Here is a 15,154-nt window from a genome sequence, read left to right as displayed (position 1 = left end):
AGTTTCGCAACTCACGCCACCCGGAACACCATAACGTAATGGTGTGTCTGAACGTCGTAATCATACTTTACTAGATATGGTGCGATCTATGATGTCTCTTACTGATTTACCGCTATCATTTTGGGGTTATGCTTTAGAGACGGCTGCATTCACGTTAAATAGGGCACCATCAAAATACGTTGAGACGACGCCTTATGAACTGTGGTTTGGCAAGATACCTAAGTTGTCGTTTCTTAAAGTTTGGGGCTGCGATGCTTATGTGAAAAAACTTCAACCTGATAAGCTCGAACCCAAATCGGAGAAATGTGTCTTCATAAGATACCCAAAGGAAACTGTTGGGTACACCTTCTATCACATATCTGAAGGCAAAACTTTTGTTGCCAAATTTGGATCCTTTCTAGAGAAGGAGTTTCTCTCGAAAGAAGTGAGTGGGAGGAAAGTAGAACTTGATGAGGTAACTATACCTGCTCCCTTATTGGAAAGTAGTTCATCACAGAACCCGGTTCCTGTGACAACTACACCAATTAGTGAGGAAGTTAATGATGATGATCATGAAACTTCAGATCAAGTTGTTACTAAACCTCGTAGATCAACCAGAGTAAGATCCGCACCAGAGTGGTACGGTAATCCTGTTCTGGAGGTTATGTTGCTAGACCATGATGAACCTACGAACTATGAAGAAGCGATGGTGAGCCCAGATTCCGCAAAATGGCTTGAAGCCATGAAATTTGAGATGGGATCCATGTATGAGAACAAAATGTGGACTTTGGTTGACTTGCCTGATGATCGGCAAGCCATCGAGAATAAATTGATATTCAAGAAGAAGACTGACGCTAATGGTAATGTTACTATCTATAAAGCTCGACTTGTTACTTTTCGACAAGTTCAAGGGATTGACTATGATGAGACCTTCTCACCTGCAGCGATGCTTAAGTCTGTCTTAACCATGTGAGCAATTGCCGCATTTTATGGTTATGAAATTTGGCAAATGGATGTCAAAACTGCATTCCTGAATGGATTTCTGGAAGAAGAGTTGTATATGATGCAGCCGGAAGGTTTTGTCGATCCAAAGGGAGCTAACAAAGAGTGCAAGCTCCAGCGATCCATTTATGGACTGGTGCAAGCCTCTCGGAGTTGGAATAAACGTTTTGATAGTGTGATCAAAGCATATGGTTTTATACAGACTTTTGGGGAAACCTGTATTTACCAGAAAGTGAGTGGGAGCTCTGTAGCATTTCTGATATTATATGTGGATGACATATTGTTGATTGGAAATGATATAGAATTTCTGGATAGCATAAAAGGATATTTGAATAAGAGTTTTTCAATGAAAGACCTCGGTGAAGCTGCTTATATATTGGGAATCAAGATCTATAGAGATAGATCGAGACGCTTAATTGGACTTGCACAAAGCACATACCTTGACAAGATTTTGAAGAAGTTCAAAATGGATCAAGCAAAGAAAGGGTTCTTGCCTGTATTACAAGGTGTGAAGTTGAGTAAGACTCAATGCCCGACCACCGCAGAAGATAGAGAGAAAATGAAAGATGTTCCCTATGCTTCAGCCATAGGCTCTGTCGTGTATGCAATGATGTGTACCAGACCTGATGTGTGCCTTGCTATTAGTTTAGCAGGGAGGTACCAAAGTAATCTAGGAGTGGATCACTGGATAGCGGTCAAGAACATCATGAAATACCTGAAAAGGACGAAGGATATGTTTCTCTTTTATGGAGGTGACAAAGAGCTCTTCGTAAATGGTTACGTTGATGCAAGCTTTGACACCAATCCGGACGATTCTAAATTGCAAACCGGATACGTGTTCTTATTAAACGGTGGAGCTGTCAGTTGGTGCAGTTCTAAACAAAGCGTTGTAGCGGTATCTATATGTGAAGCGGAGTACATAGCTGCTTCAGAAGCAGCAAATGAAGGAGCCTGGATGAAGGAGTTCATATCCGATCTAGGTGTCATACCTAGTGCATCGGGTCCAATGAAAATCTTTTGTGACAATACTGGTGCAATTGCTTTGGCAAAGGAATCCAGATTTCACAAGAGAACCAAGCACATCAAGAGACGCTTCAACTCCATCCGGGATCAAGTCCAGGTGGGAGACATAGTGATTTGGAGGATACATACGGATCTGAATGTTCCAGACCCGTTGACTAAGCCTCTTCCACGAGCAAAACATGATCAGCACCAAGGCTCCATGGGTGTTAGAATCATTACTGTGTAATCTAGATTATTGACTCTAGTGCAAGTGGGAGATTGAAGGAATTATGCCTTAGAGGCAATAATAAAGTTATTATTTATTTCCTTATATCATGATAAATGTTTATTATTCATGCTAGAATTGTATTAACCGGAAACATGATACATGTGTGAATACATAGACAAAGTGTCACTAGTATGCCTCTACTAGACTAGCTCGTTAATCAAAGATGGTTATGTTTCCTAGCCATAGACATGAGTTTTCATTTGATTAACGGGATCACATCATCAGGAGAATGGTGTGATTGACTTGACCCATTCCGTTAGCTTAGCACTTGATCGTTTAGTTTGTTGCTATTGCTTTCTTCATGACTTATGCATGTTCCTGTGACTATGAGAGTATGCAACTCCCATTTACCGAAGGAACACTTTGTGTGCTACCAAACATCACAACGTAACTGGGTGATTATAAAGGTGCTCTACAGGTGTCTCCAAAGGTACTTGTTGGGTTGGCGTATTTCGAGACTAGGATTCGTCACTCCGATTGTCAGAGAGGTATCTCTGGGCCCACTTGGTAATACACATCACTTGAGCCTTGCAAGCATTGCAACTAATGAGTTAGTAGTAGGATGATGTATTATAGAACGAGTAAAGAGACTTGCCGGTAATGAGATTGAATAGGTATTGAGATACCAATGATCGAATCTCGGGCAAGTAACATACCGATGACAAAGGGAACAACATATGTTGTTATGCGGTCTGACCGATAAAGTGAAGGAAATATGCCCTAGAGGCAATAATAAAGTTATTATTTATTTCCTTATATCATGATAAATGTTTATTATTCATGCTAGAATTGTATTAACCGGAAACATAATACATGTGTGAATACATAGACAAACAGAGTGTCACTAGTATGCCTCTACTTGACTAGCTCGTTAATCAAAGATGGTTATGTTTCCTAACCATGAACAAAGAGTTGTTATTTGATTAACGGGATCACATCATTAGGTGAATGATCTGATTGACATGACCCATTCCATTAGCTTAGCACCCGATCGTTTAGTATGTTGCTATTGCTTTCTTCATGACTTATACATGTTCCTATGACTATGAGATTATGCAACTCTCGTTTGCCGGAGGAACACTTTGTGTGCTACCAAACGTCACAACGTAAATGGGTGATTATAAAGGTGCTCTACAGGTGTCTCCAAAGGTACATGTTGGGTTGGCGTATTTCGAGATTAGGATTTGTCACTCCGATTGTCGGAGAGGTATCTCTGGGCCCTCTCGGTAATGCACATCACATAAGCCTTGCAAGCATTGCAACTAAAGAGTTAGTTGCGAAATGATGTATTACGGAACGAGTAAAGAGACTTGCCGGTAACGAGATTGAACTAGGTATTGAGATACCGACGATCGAATCTCGGGCAAGTAACATACCGATGACAAAGGGAACAACGTATGTTGTTATGCGGTCTGACCGATAAAGATCTTCGTAGAATATGTAGGAACCAATATGAGCATCCAGGTTCCGCTATTGGTTATTGACCAGAGACGTGTCTTGGTCATGTCTACATTGTTCTCGAACCGTAGGGTTTGCACGCTTAACGTTACGATGACAGTTTCATTATGAGTTTATGTATTTTGATGTACCGAAGGTTGTTCGGAGTCCCGGATGTGATCATGGACATGACGAGGAGTCTCGAAATGGTCGAGACATAAAGATCGATATATTGGAAGCCTATATTTGGATATCGGAATCGTTCCGGGTGAAATCGGGATTTTACCGGAGTACCGGGGGGGTTACCGGAACCCCCCGGGGGGTTATTGGGCCTACATGGGCCTTAAGGGAGAAGAGGAAAGGAGGCAAGAGGTGGCCGTGCGCCCCTCCCCTTCCTAGTCCGAATAGGACAAGGGAAGGGGGGCGGCGCCCCCCCCCCTTTCCTTTCCCTCTTCCTCCTCTTTCCCCTTCTCCTTCTCCAACTAGGAAAGAAGGGAGTCCTACTCCCGGTGGGAGTAGGACTCCCCCTTGGCGTGCCCTCCTTGGCCGGCCGCCCCCTCCCCTTGGCTCCTTTATATATGGGGGCAGGGGGCACCCTAGTACACACAAGTTGATCTTCGTGATCGTTCCTTAGCCATGTGCGGTGCCCCCCTCCACGATATTACACCTCGGTCATATTGTAGCGGTGCTTAGGCGAAGCCCTGCGACGGTTGAACATCAAGATCGTCACCACGCCGTCGTGCTGACGGAACTCTTCCCCGAAGCTTTGCTGGATCGGAGCCCGGGGAGCGTCATCGAGCTGAACGTGTGCCAAGAACTCGGAGGTGCCGGAGTAACGGTGCTTGGATCTGTTGAACCGGGAAGACGTACGACTACTTCCTCTACGTTGCATCAACGCTTCTGCTTCGGTCTACGAGGGTACGTAGACAACACTCTCCCCTCTCGTTGCTATGCATCACCATGATCTTGCGTGTGCGTAGGAAATTTGTCAAAATTACTACGTTTCCCAACAATGGCATCCGAGCCTAGGTTTTATGTGTTGATGTTATATGCACGAGTAGAACACAAGTGAGTTGTGGGCGATATAAGTCATACTGCTTACCAGCATGTCATACTTTGGTTCGGCGGTATTGTTGGACGAAGCGGCCCGGACCGGTTCTCCCGACGTGCTTTGCACAAAGGTGGCTAGCGGGTGACAGTTTCTCCAACTTTAGTTGAACTGAGTGTGGCTACGCCCGGTCCTTGCGAAGGTTAAAACAGCACCAACTTGACAAACTATCGTTGTGGTTTTTGATGTGTAGGTAAGATTGGTTCTTACTTAAGCCCGTAGCAGCCACGTAAAACTTGCAACAACAAAGTAGAGGACATCTAACTTATTTTTGCAGGGCATGTTGTGATGTGATATGGTCAAGACATGATGCTAAATTTTATTGTATGAGATGATCATGTTTTGTAACCGAGTTATCGGCAACTGGCAGGAGCCATATGGTTGTCGCTTTATTGTATGCAATGCAATCACGCTGTAATGCTTTACTTTATCACTAAGCGGTAGCGATAGTCATGGAAGCATAAGATTGGCGAGACGACAACGATGCTACGATGGAGATCAAGGTGTCGCGCCGGTGACGATGGTGATCATGACGGTGCTTCGAAGATGGAGATCACAAGCACAAGATGATGATGGCCATATCATATCACTTATATTGATTGCATGTGATGTTTATCTTTTATGCATCTTATCTTGCTTTGATTGATGGTAGCATTATAAGATGATCTCTCACTAATTATCAAGAAGTGTTCTCCCTAAGTATGCACCGTTGCGAAAGTTCTTCGTGCTGAGACACCACGTGATGATCGGGTGTGATAGGCTCTACGTTCAAATACAACGGGTGCAAAACAGTTGCACATGCGGAATACTCAGGTTATACTTGACGAGCCAAGCATATACAGATATGGCCTCGGAACACGGAGACCGAAAGGTCGAGCGTGAATCATATAGTAGATATGATCAACATAGTGATGTTCACCAATGAAACTACTCCATCTCACGTGATGATCGGACATGGTTTAGTTGATTTGGATCACGTAATCACTTAGAGGATTAGAGGGATGTCTATCTAAGTGGGAGTTCTTTAAGTAAATTAATTGAACCTAAATTTATCATGAAACTTAGTACCTGATAGTATCTTGCTTGTTTATGCTTGATTGTAGATAGATGGCTCGTGTTGTTGTTCCATTGAATTTTAATGCGTTCCTTGAGAAAGCAAAGTTGAAAGATGATGGTAGCAATTACACAGACTGGGTCCATAACTTGAGGATTATCCTCATTGCTGCACAGAAAAATTACGTCCTGGAAGCACTGCTGGGTGCCAGGCCTGCTGCTGGAGCAACACCAGATGTTATGAACGTCTGGCAGAGCAAAGCTGATGACTACTCAATAGTTCAGTGTGCCATGCTTTACGGCTTAGAATCGGGACTTCAACGACGTTTTGAACGTCATGGAGCATATGAGATGTTCCAGGAGTTGAAGTTAATATTTCAAGCAAATGCCAGAATTGAGAGATATGAAGTCTCCAATAAGTTCTATAGCTGCAAGATGGAGGAGAACAGTTCTGTCAGTGAGCATATACTCAAAATGTCTGGGTATAATAATCACTTGATTCAATTGGGAGTTAATCTTCCAGATGATTGCGTCATTGACAGAATTCTCCAATCACTGCCACTAAGCTACAAGAGCTTCGTGATGAACTATAATATGCAAGGGATGAATAAGACTATTCCCGAGCTCTTCGCAATGCTAAAATCTGCGGAGATAGAAATCAAGAAGGAGCATCAAGTGTTGATGGTCAGCAAGACCACTAGTATCAAGAAAAAGGGCAAAGGGAAGAAGAAGGGGAACTTCAAAAAGAACAGCAAGCAAGTTGCTGCTCAAGAGAAGAAACCCAAACCTGGACCTAAGCCTGAAACTGAGTGCTTCTACTGCAAGCAGACTGGTCACTGGAAGCGGAACTTCCCCAAGTATTTGGCGGATAAGAAGGATGGCAAGGTGAACAAAGGTATATGTGATATACATGTTATTGATGTGTACCTTACTAATGCTCGCAGTAGCACCTGGGTATTTGATACTGGTTCTTTTGCTAATATTTGCAACTCGAAACAGGGACTACGGATTAAGCGAAGATTGGCTAAGGACGAGGTGATGATGCGCGTGGGAAACGGTTCCAAAGTCGATGTGATCGCAGTCGGCACGCTACCTCAACATCTACCTTCGGGATTAATATTAGACCTAAATAATTGTTATTTGGTGCCAGCGTTAAGCATGAACATTATATCTGGATCTTGTTTGATGCGAGACGGTTATTCATTTAAATCTGAGAATAATGGTTGTTCTATTTATATGAGTAATATCTTTTATGGTCATGCACCCTTAAAGAGTGGTCTATTTTTATTGAATCTCGATAGTAGTGACACACATATTCATAGTGTTGAAGCCAAAAGATGCAGAGTTGATAATGATTTGCAACTTATTTGTGGCACTGCCGTTTAGGTCATATCGGTGTAAAGCGCATGAAGAAACTCCATACTGATGGACTTTTGGAACCACTTGATTATGAATCACTTGGTACTTGCGAACCGTGCCTCATGGGCAAGATGACTAAAACACCGTTCTCCGGTACTATGGAGAGAGTAACAGATTTGTTGGAAATCATACATACAGATGTATGTGGTCCGATGAATATTGAGGCTCGTGGCGGATATCGTTATTTTCTCACCTTCACAGATGACTTAAGCAGATATGGGTATATCTACTTAATAAAACATAAGTCTGAAACGTTTGAAAAGTTCAAAGAATTTCAGAGTGAAGTTGAAAATCATCGTAACAATAAAATAAAGTTTCTACGATCTGATCGTGGAGGAGAATATTTGAGTTATGAGTTTGGTGTACATTTGAAACAATGCGGAATAGTTTCGCAACTCACGCCACCCGGAACACCACGGCGTTATGGTGTGTCCGAACGTCGTAATCATACTTTACTAGATATGGTGCGATCTATGATGTCTCTTATTGATTTACCGCTATCGTTTTGGGGTTATGCTTTGGAGACGGCTGCATTCACGTTAAATAGGGCACCATCAAAATCCGTTGAGACGACGCCTTATGAACTATGGTTTGGCAAGAAACCAAAGTTGTCGTTTCTGAAAGTTTGGGGCTGTGATGCTTATGTGAAAAAGCTTCAACCTGATAAGCTCCAACCCAAATCGGAGAAATGTGTCTTCATAGGATATCCAAAGGAGACTATTGGATACACCTTCTATCACAGATCCGAAGGCAAGACTTTTGTTGCTAAGTTCGGAAAATTTCTGGAGAAGGAGTTTCTCTCGAAAGAAGTGAGTGGGAGGAAAGTAGAACTTGACGAGGTAACTGTACCTGCTCCCTTATTGGAAAGTAGTGCATCACAGAAAATTGTTTCTGTGACACCTACACCAGCTAGTGAGGAAGCTAATGATGATGATCATGAAACTTCAGAACAAGATACTACTGAACCTCGTAGATCAACCAGAGTGAGATCCACGCCAGAGTGGTACGGTAATCCTGTTCTGGAAGTCATGCTACTAGATCATGATGAACCTACGAACTATGAAGAAGCGATGGTGAGCCCAGATTCCACAAAATGGCTTGAAGCCATGAAATCTGAGATGGGATCCATGTATGAGAACAAAGTATGGACTTTGGTTGACTTGCCTGATGATCGGCAAGCAATTGAGAATAAATGGATCTTCAAGAAGAAGACTGACGCTGACGGTAATATTAATGTCTACAAAGCTCGACTTGTTGCAAAAGGTTTTCGGCAAGTTCAAAGGATTGACTACGATGAGACCTTCTCACCCGTAGCGATGCTTAAGTCTGTCCGAATCATGTTAGCAATTGCCGCATTTTATGATTACGAAATTTGGCAGATGGATGTCAAAACTGCATTCCTGAATGGATTTCTGGAAGAAGAGTTGTATATGATGCAACCAGAAGGTTTTGTCGATCCAAAGGGAGCTAACAAAGTGTGCAAGCTCCAGCGATCCATTTATGGACTGGTGCAAGCCTCTCGGAGTTGGAATAAGCGCTTTGATAGTGTGATCAAAGCATTTGGTTTTATATAGACTTTTGGAGAAGCCTGTATTTACAAGAAAGTGAGGGGAGCTCTGTAGCATTTCTGATATTATATGTGGATGACATATTGCTAATTGGAAATGATATAGAATTTCTGGATAGCATAAAGGGATACTTGAATAAGAGTTTTTCAATGAAAGACCTCGGTGAAGCTGCTTACATATTAGGCATTAAGATCTATAGAGATAGATCAAGACGCTTAATTGGACTTTCACAAAGCACATACCTTGACAAAGTTTTGAAGAAGTTCAAAATGGATCAAGCAAAGAAAGGGTTCTTGCCTGTGTTACAAGGTGTGAAGTTGAGTAAGACTCAATGCCTGACCACTTCAGAAGATAGAGAGAAAATGAAAGATGTTCCCTATGCTTCAGCCATAGGCTCTATCATGTATGCAATGCTGTGTACCAGACCTAATGTGTGCCTTGCTATAAGTCTAGCAGGGAGGTACCAAAGTGATCCAGGAGTGGATCACTGGATAGTGGTTAAGAACATCCTGAAATACCTGAAAAGGACTAAGGATATGTTTCTCATATATGGAGGTGACAAAGAGCTCGTCGTAAAAGGATACGTTGATGCAAGCTTTGACACTGATCCAGACGATTCTAAATCGCAAACCGGATACGTGTTTACATTAAACGATGGAGCTGTCAGTTGGTGCAGTTCTAAACAAAGCGTTGTGGCGGGATCTACATGTGAAGCGGAGTACATAGCTGCTTCGGAAGCAGCAAATGAAGGAGTCTGGATGAAGGAGTTCATATCTGATCTAGGTGTCATACCTAGTGCATCGGGTCCAATGAAAATCTTTTGTGACAATACTGGTGCAATTGCCTTGGCAAAGGAATCCAGATTTCATAAGAGAACCAAGCACATCAAGAGACGCTTCAATTCCATCCGGGATCTAGTCCAGGTGGGAGACATAGAGATTTGCAAGATACATACGGATCTGAATGTTGCAGACCCGTTGACTAAGCCTCTTCCACGAGCAAAACATGATCAGCACCAAGGCTCCATAGGTGTTAGAATCATTGTTGTGTAATCTAGATTATTGACTCTAGTGCAAGTGGGAGACTGAAGGAAATATGCCCTAGAGGCAATAATAAAGTTATTATTTATTTCCTTATATCATGATAAATGTTTATTATTCATGCTAGAATTGTATTAACCGGAAACATAATACATGTGTGAATACATAGACAAACAGAGTGTCACTAGTATGCCTCTACTTGACTAGCTCGTTAATCAAAGATGGTTATGTTTCCTAAGCATGAACAAAGAGTTGTTATTTGATTAACGGGATCACATCATTAGGTGAATGATCTGATTGACATGACCCATTCCATTAGCTTTGCACCCGATCGTTTAGTATGTTGCTATTGCTTTCTTCATGACTTATACATGTTCCTATGACTATGAGATTATGCAACTCCCGTTTGCCGGAGGAACACTTTGTGTGCTACCAAACGTCACAACGTAAATGGGTGATTATAAAGGTGCTCTACAGGTGTCTCCAAAGGTACATGTTGGGTTGGCGTATTTCGAGATTAGGATTTGTCACTCCGATTGTCGAAGAGGTATCTCTGGGCCCTCTCGGTAATGCACATCACATAAGCCTTGCAAGCATTGCAACTAAAGAGTTAGTTGCGAAATGATGTATTACGGAATGAGTAAAGAGACTTGCCGGTAACGAGATTGAACTAGGTATTGAGATACCGACGATCGAATCTCGGGCAAGTAACATACCGATGACAAAGGGAACAACGTTTGTTGTTATGCGGTCTGACCGATAAAGATCTTCGTAGAATATGTAGGAACCAATATGAGCATCCAGGTTTCTCTATTGGTTATTGACCGAAGATGTGTCTCGGTCATGTCTACATTGTTCTCGAACCGTAGGGTCCGCACGCTTAACGTTACGATGACAGTTTCATTATGAGTTTATGTATTTTGATGTATCGAAGGTTGTTCGGAGTCCCGGATGTGATCATGGACATGACGAGGAGTCTCGAAATGGTCGAGACATAAAGATCGATATATTGGAAGCCTATATTTGGATATCGAAATCGTTCCGGGTGAAATCGGGATTTTAATGGAGTACCGGGGGGTTACCGGAACCCCCCGGGGGGTTATTGGGCCTACATGGGCCTTAAGGGAGAAGAGGAAAGGAGGCAAGAGGTGGCCGCGCGCCCCTCCCCTTCCTAGTCCGAATAGGACAAGGGAAGGGGGGCGGCGCCCCCCCCCCCCTTTCCTTTCCCTCTTCCTCCTCTTTCCCCTTCTCCTTCTCCAACTAGGAAAGAAGGGAGTCCTACTCCCGGTGGGAGTAGGACTCCCCCTTAGCGCGCCCTCCTTGGCCGGCCGCCCCCTCCCCTTGGCTCCTTTATATATGGGGGCAGGGGGGCACCCTAGTACACACAAGTTGATCTTCGTGATCGTTCCTTAGCCGTGTGCGGTGCCCCCCTCCACGATATTACACCTCGGTCATATTGTAGCGGTGCTTAGGCGAAGCCCTGCGACGGTTGAACATCAAGATCGTCACCACGCCGTCGTGCTGACGGAACTCTTCCCCGAAGCTTTGCTGGATCGAAGCCCGGGGAGCGTCATCGAGCTGAACGTGTGCCAAGAACTCGGAGGTGCCAGAGTAACGGTGCTTGGATCGGTTGAACCGGGAAGACGTACGACTACTTCCTCTACGTTGCGTCAACGCTTCCGCTTCGGTCTACGAGGGTACGTAGACAACACTCTCCCCTCTCGTTGCTATGCATCACCATGATCTTGCGTGTGCGTAGGAATTTTTTTGAAATTATTACGTTTCCCAACATAAAGATCTTCATAGAATATGTAGAAGCCAATATGAGCATCCAGGTTCCGCTATTGGTTATTGACCGGAGACATATCTCGGTCATGTCTACATAGTTCTCGAACCCGTAGGGTCCGCACGCTTAAAGTTCGATGACGGTTATATTATGAGTTTATGTGTTTTGATGTATCGAAGGAAGTTCGGAGTCCCGGATGTGATCACGGACATGACAAGGAGTCTTGAAATGGTCGAGACATGAAGATTGATATATTGGACGGCTATATTCGGACACCGGAATGGTTCCGGGGGTTATCGGATATATACCGGAGTACCGGAGGGTTACCGGAACCCCCCGGAGGTTATTGGCCTCATGTGCCCAATTGGTGGAAGAGGAGAGGCGGCCAAGGGGCAGCCGCGTGCTCCTCCCCTCCCAAGTCCGAATTGGACTAGGAAGGGGGCGCCCCCCCCCCTTTCCTTTCTCCCTCTTTCTCCTTCCCTCTCCTCTCCTACTCCAACATGGATAGGGGGGAGTCCTACTCCCGGTGGGAGTAGGACTCCTCATGGGGCGCGCCAAGGGTGGTCGGCCCCCTCCCCCTCCTCTACTCGTTTATATACGGGGAGGGAGGCACCCCCTAGAGAGACAACAATTGATCCCTTGGATCTCTTAGCCGTGTGCGGTGCCCCCTTCCACCAGAATCCACCTCGATCATATCATAGCGGTGCTTAGGCGAAGCCCTGCGTCGGTAGAACATCATCATCGTCACCACGCCATCATGCTGACGGAACTCTCCCTCAAAGCTCGGCTGGATCGGAGTTCGAGGGACGTCATCGAGTTGAACGTGTGCAGAACTCGGAGGTGCCGTGCGTTCGGTGCTTGATCGGTCGGATTGTGAAGACGTATGACTACATCAACCGCGTTGTGCTAACGCTTCCGCTTTCGGTCTACGAGGGTACATGGACAACACTCTCCCCTCTCGTTGCTATGCATCACCATGATCTTGCATGTGCATAGGAATTTTTTTGAAATTACTACGTTCCCCAACAGTAGAGGCTACTGCCAGCCTGTTTGGCAGTAGGGATGTTTCCTACCGTCAAGGTCCCTAGCGGTAGGCTGTTACACCCTACCGCCATGGACCCTGGCGGTAGCAAAAGGGTCAGATCTCGATTTTTTTAAAACTAGGGTCAAATCTCAATTAAGTTTCAGAAAAGGGTCAAAACACAAAATTTTGCCAGGTATAGTAGCAGCTAGCAGCGACAGGAGCCAGTTGGGACTTGGGACCATTATTGATGATTACACTCTCATCAGAAGTCCCACACTCGTCGCATCGTGGACCACAAGCCACAGCTTACGTGCACCTCGCCAACGCATGAAGGAAAGCCGGAAAGGTGTTCTCCGCCTCAACAACGCAGACCGACAGTGATCTTCAGGGCATGGCCAATGCATATCCCCAAGGTGTTTCTCCACATGCCATGTAGGATCGGATGTAGGTTCGAATGGTGTAGCGGGATCCTTAGTAGGAGGCGGGTGTCTGGGAAGAAAAATTATGGTCCAATGCAAAAAGTTGAAAAGTTGGAGTGGAAAATAGAGATGTATGTGTACCTGAGTCTCTATTTTTCTTTTGCTTAATGAGGCCCACTAGTGGTAGCTTGCGTTGAAGAGAAAAAAAATCAATGTAGATGCTTCAACCTACTTTTCTTATGGGGCATCTGTATCCATATGCCACCATTGTACATGCTCTCATGCTACTGTGTGTAGCGACTAGCGAGTGCATTCTGAGCAACTTTCCACGCAAAGATCTGTACTCCTCAAAGGGCATCACCAACAAGGTATTTCCATGGAAGATCCGAGACCTTACGCATGAGAAAAGTTTGTATTCTACCTTAGTGCTACTAAAAATTATTATGAGAGAGGAACATTTGCTTGTAGGCTTCTCACTAATATTAACTTTCCTCTCTTAATGTTGAAAGTTTTGAAGTTGCACTTATTTTGCCTTCCTATGATAGTTGATTCTTGCTCACAAAATACCTACAGATAAGAAGTAGGTTAGGCTTAAATATGCTTGCCATGTGTTTCATGATGCTTCCGTTATGTTTCAATTCTTATCTTCTATGTGAGCATCATTGAAATCATCATGCCTAGCTAAAAGGCATAAAAGAAAAGTGCTTGTTGGGAGACAACCCAACATTTACCCCTACTATTTTTGTGTTTTCACATGATTAGGCTACTCTAGTAATCATGTTTTATAGCTTTTGTTTTAATAAAGTACCAAGTAAGGCCTTTGAGATAGTGTGGATGATAGTTCACTTGATTCTATGCAAAAACAGAAACTTTTGCACCTAGTAACAGAATTGATCTGCTCCGCTGGAACGTGATAAATTCTTGATTTTTTTACAGATGATTGATATACAAATTTCCCACGTTGTCCTAATTTTTCGGAATTTTTCGAGTAGCATAAGTATGGTCGTTGCCCAGATCATTACAGATTGTTCTGTTTTTTACATATTCTGTTTTCAATGCATAGTTTGCTTGTTTCCTAGTTTCTATGGCTTATATTGCTCAATATAAATTGTGAAAATGTTAAGGTATAGTAGGTATTGTGTGAGAAAAATTATGAATCATGTTTTTGACAGTACCAAAGTGAATGATTTTCCTTTATTATACTAACCTATCTCACGAAGTTTCGTTAAGTTTTATGTGATTGAAGTTTTCAAGTTTTGGGTGAGATATCGATATGAGGAGAATAAGGAGTGGCAAGACCCTAAGCTTGGGGATGCCCAAGGCACACCCAAGGTAATATTCAAGGAAAATCCAAGCTTGCCCCGGAAGGCGGGGCATCCCCTTTTTCGTCTCCAACATTATCGGTAACCTCACTTGAAGCTATATATTCATTCGTCACATGATATGTGTTTTGCTTGAAGCGTCATTTTCTTTTATTCGTATTTGCTTGATGATATTAAGAACAATGTTTTGTATTTTTTATTTTAATAAAAATGTCAAGTATAGCCTTTACCATGCTTATTTTGCAAGTCTACATGTTGCTATTTGAAAACAAAAGGTTTTCTATCATTTTTTGAATTGTTATGGAAAGTCAGAACGTGATAAAATCTTGAAATTTTTATACAATAAGCTATGAGAAATTGTCTACAGTGTGGTAATTTTTCAGAATTTTTGGAGTTATAGAAGTATGAATCTTGTTGCATTCTTTACAGATTGTACTATTTTGACAGATTGTTTTTATGTTGGCATTGTTTGCATATGTTTGCTTGTGTAATGATTCTATTTGAGGATATGACTATTAAATATGCAGAGGCATTTAGTATGCAATGTTAAATAATAATTTTAGTGATTTGCTATAGTAGATAATAATAAGGTTTTTGCATTGATTTATACTAACTTATCTCACGAGTTCTTGTTGAGTTTTGTGTGGATGCAGTTTTTAAGATTTAGGAAAACCAGGATATTAAAGAAATTAAGGAGACACAAAAG

Source organism: Triticum dicoccoides, chromosome 2A (genome assembly GCF_002162155.2).
Source record: "Triticum dicoccoides isolate Atlit2015 ecotype Zavitan chromosome 2A, WEW_v2.0, whole genome shotgun sequence".
NCBI classification, from domain to species: Eukaryota; Viridiplantae; Streptophyta; class Magnoliopsida; order Poales; family Poaceae; genus Triticum; species Triticum dicoccoides.
Note: the sequence above shows the minus strand (reverse complement) of the source record.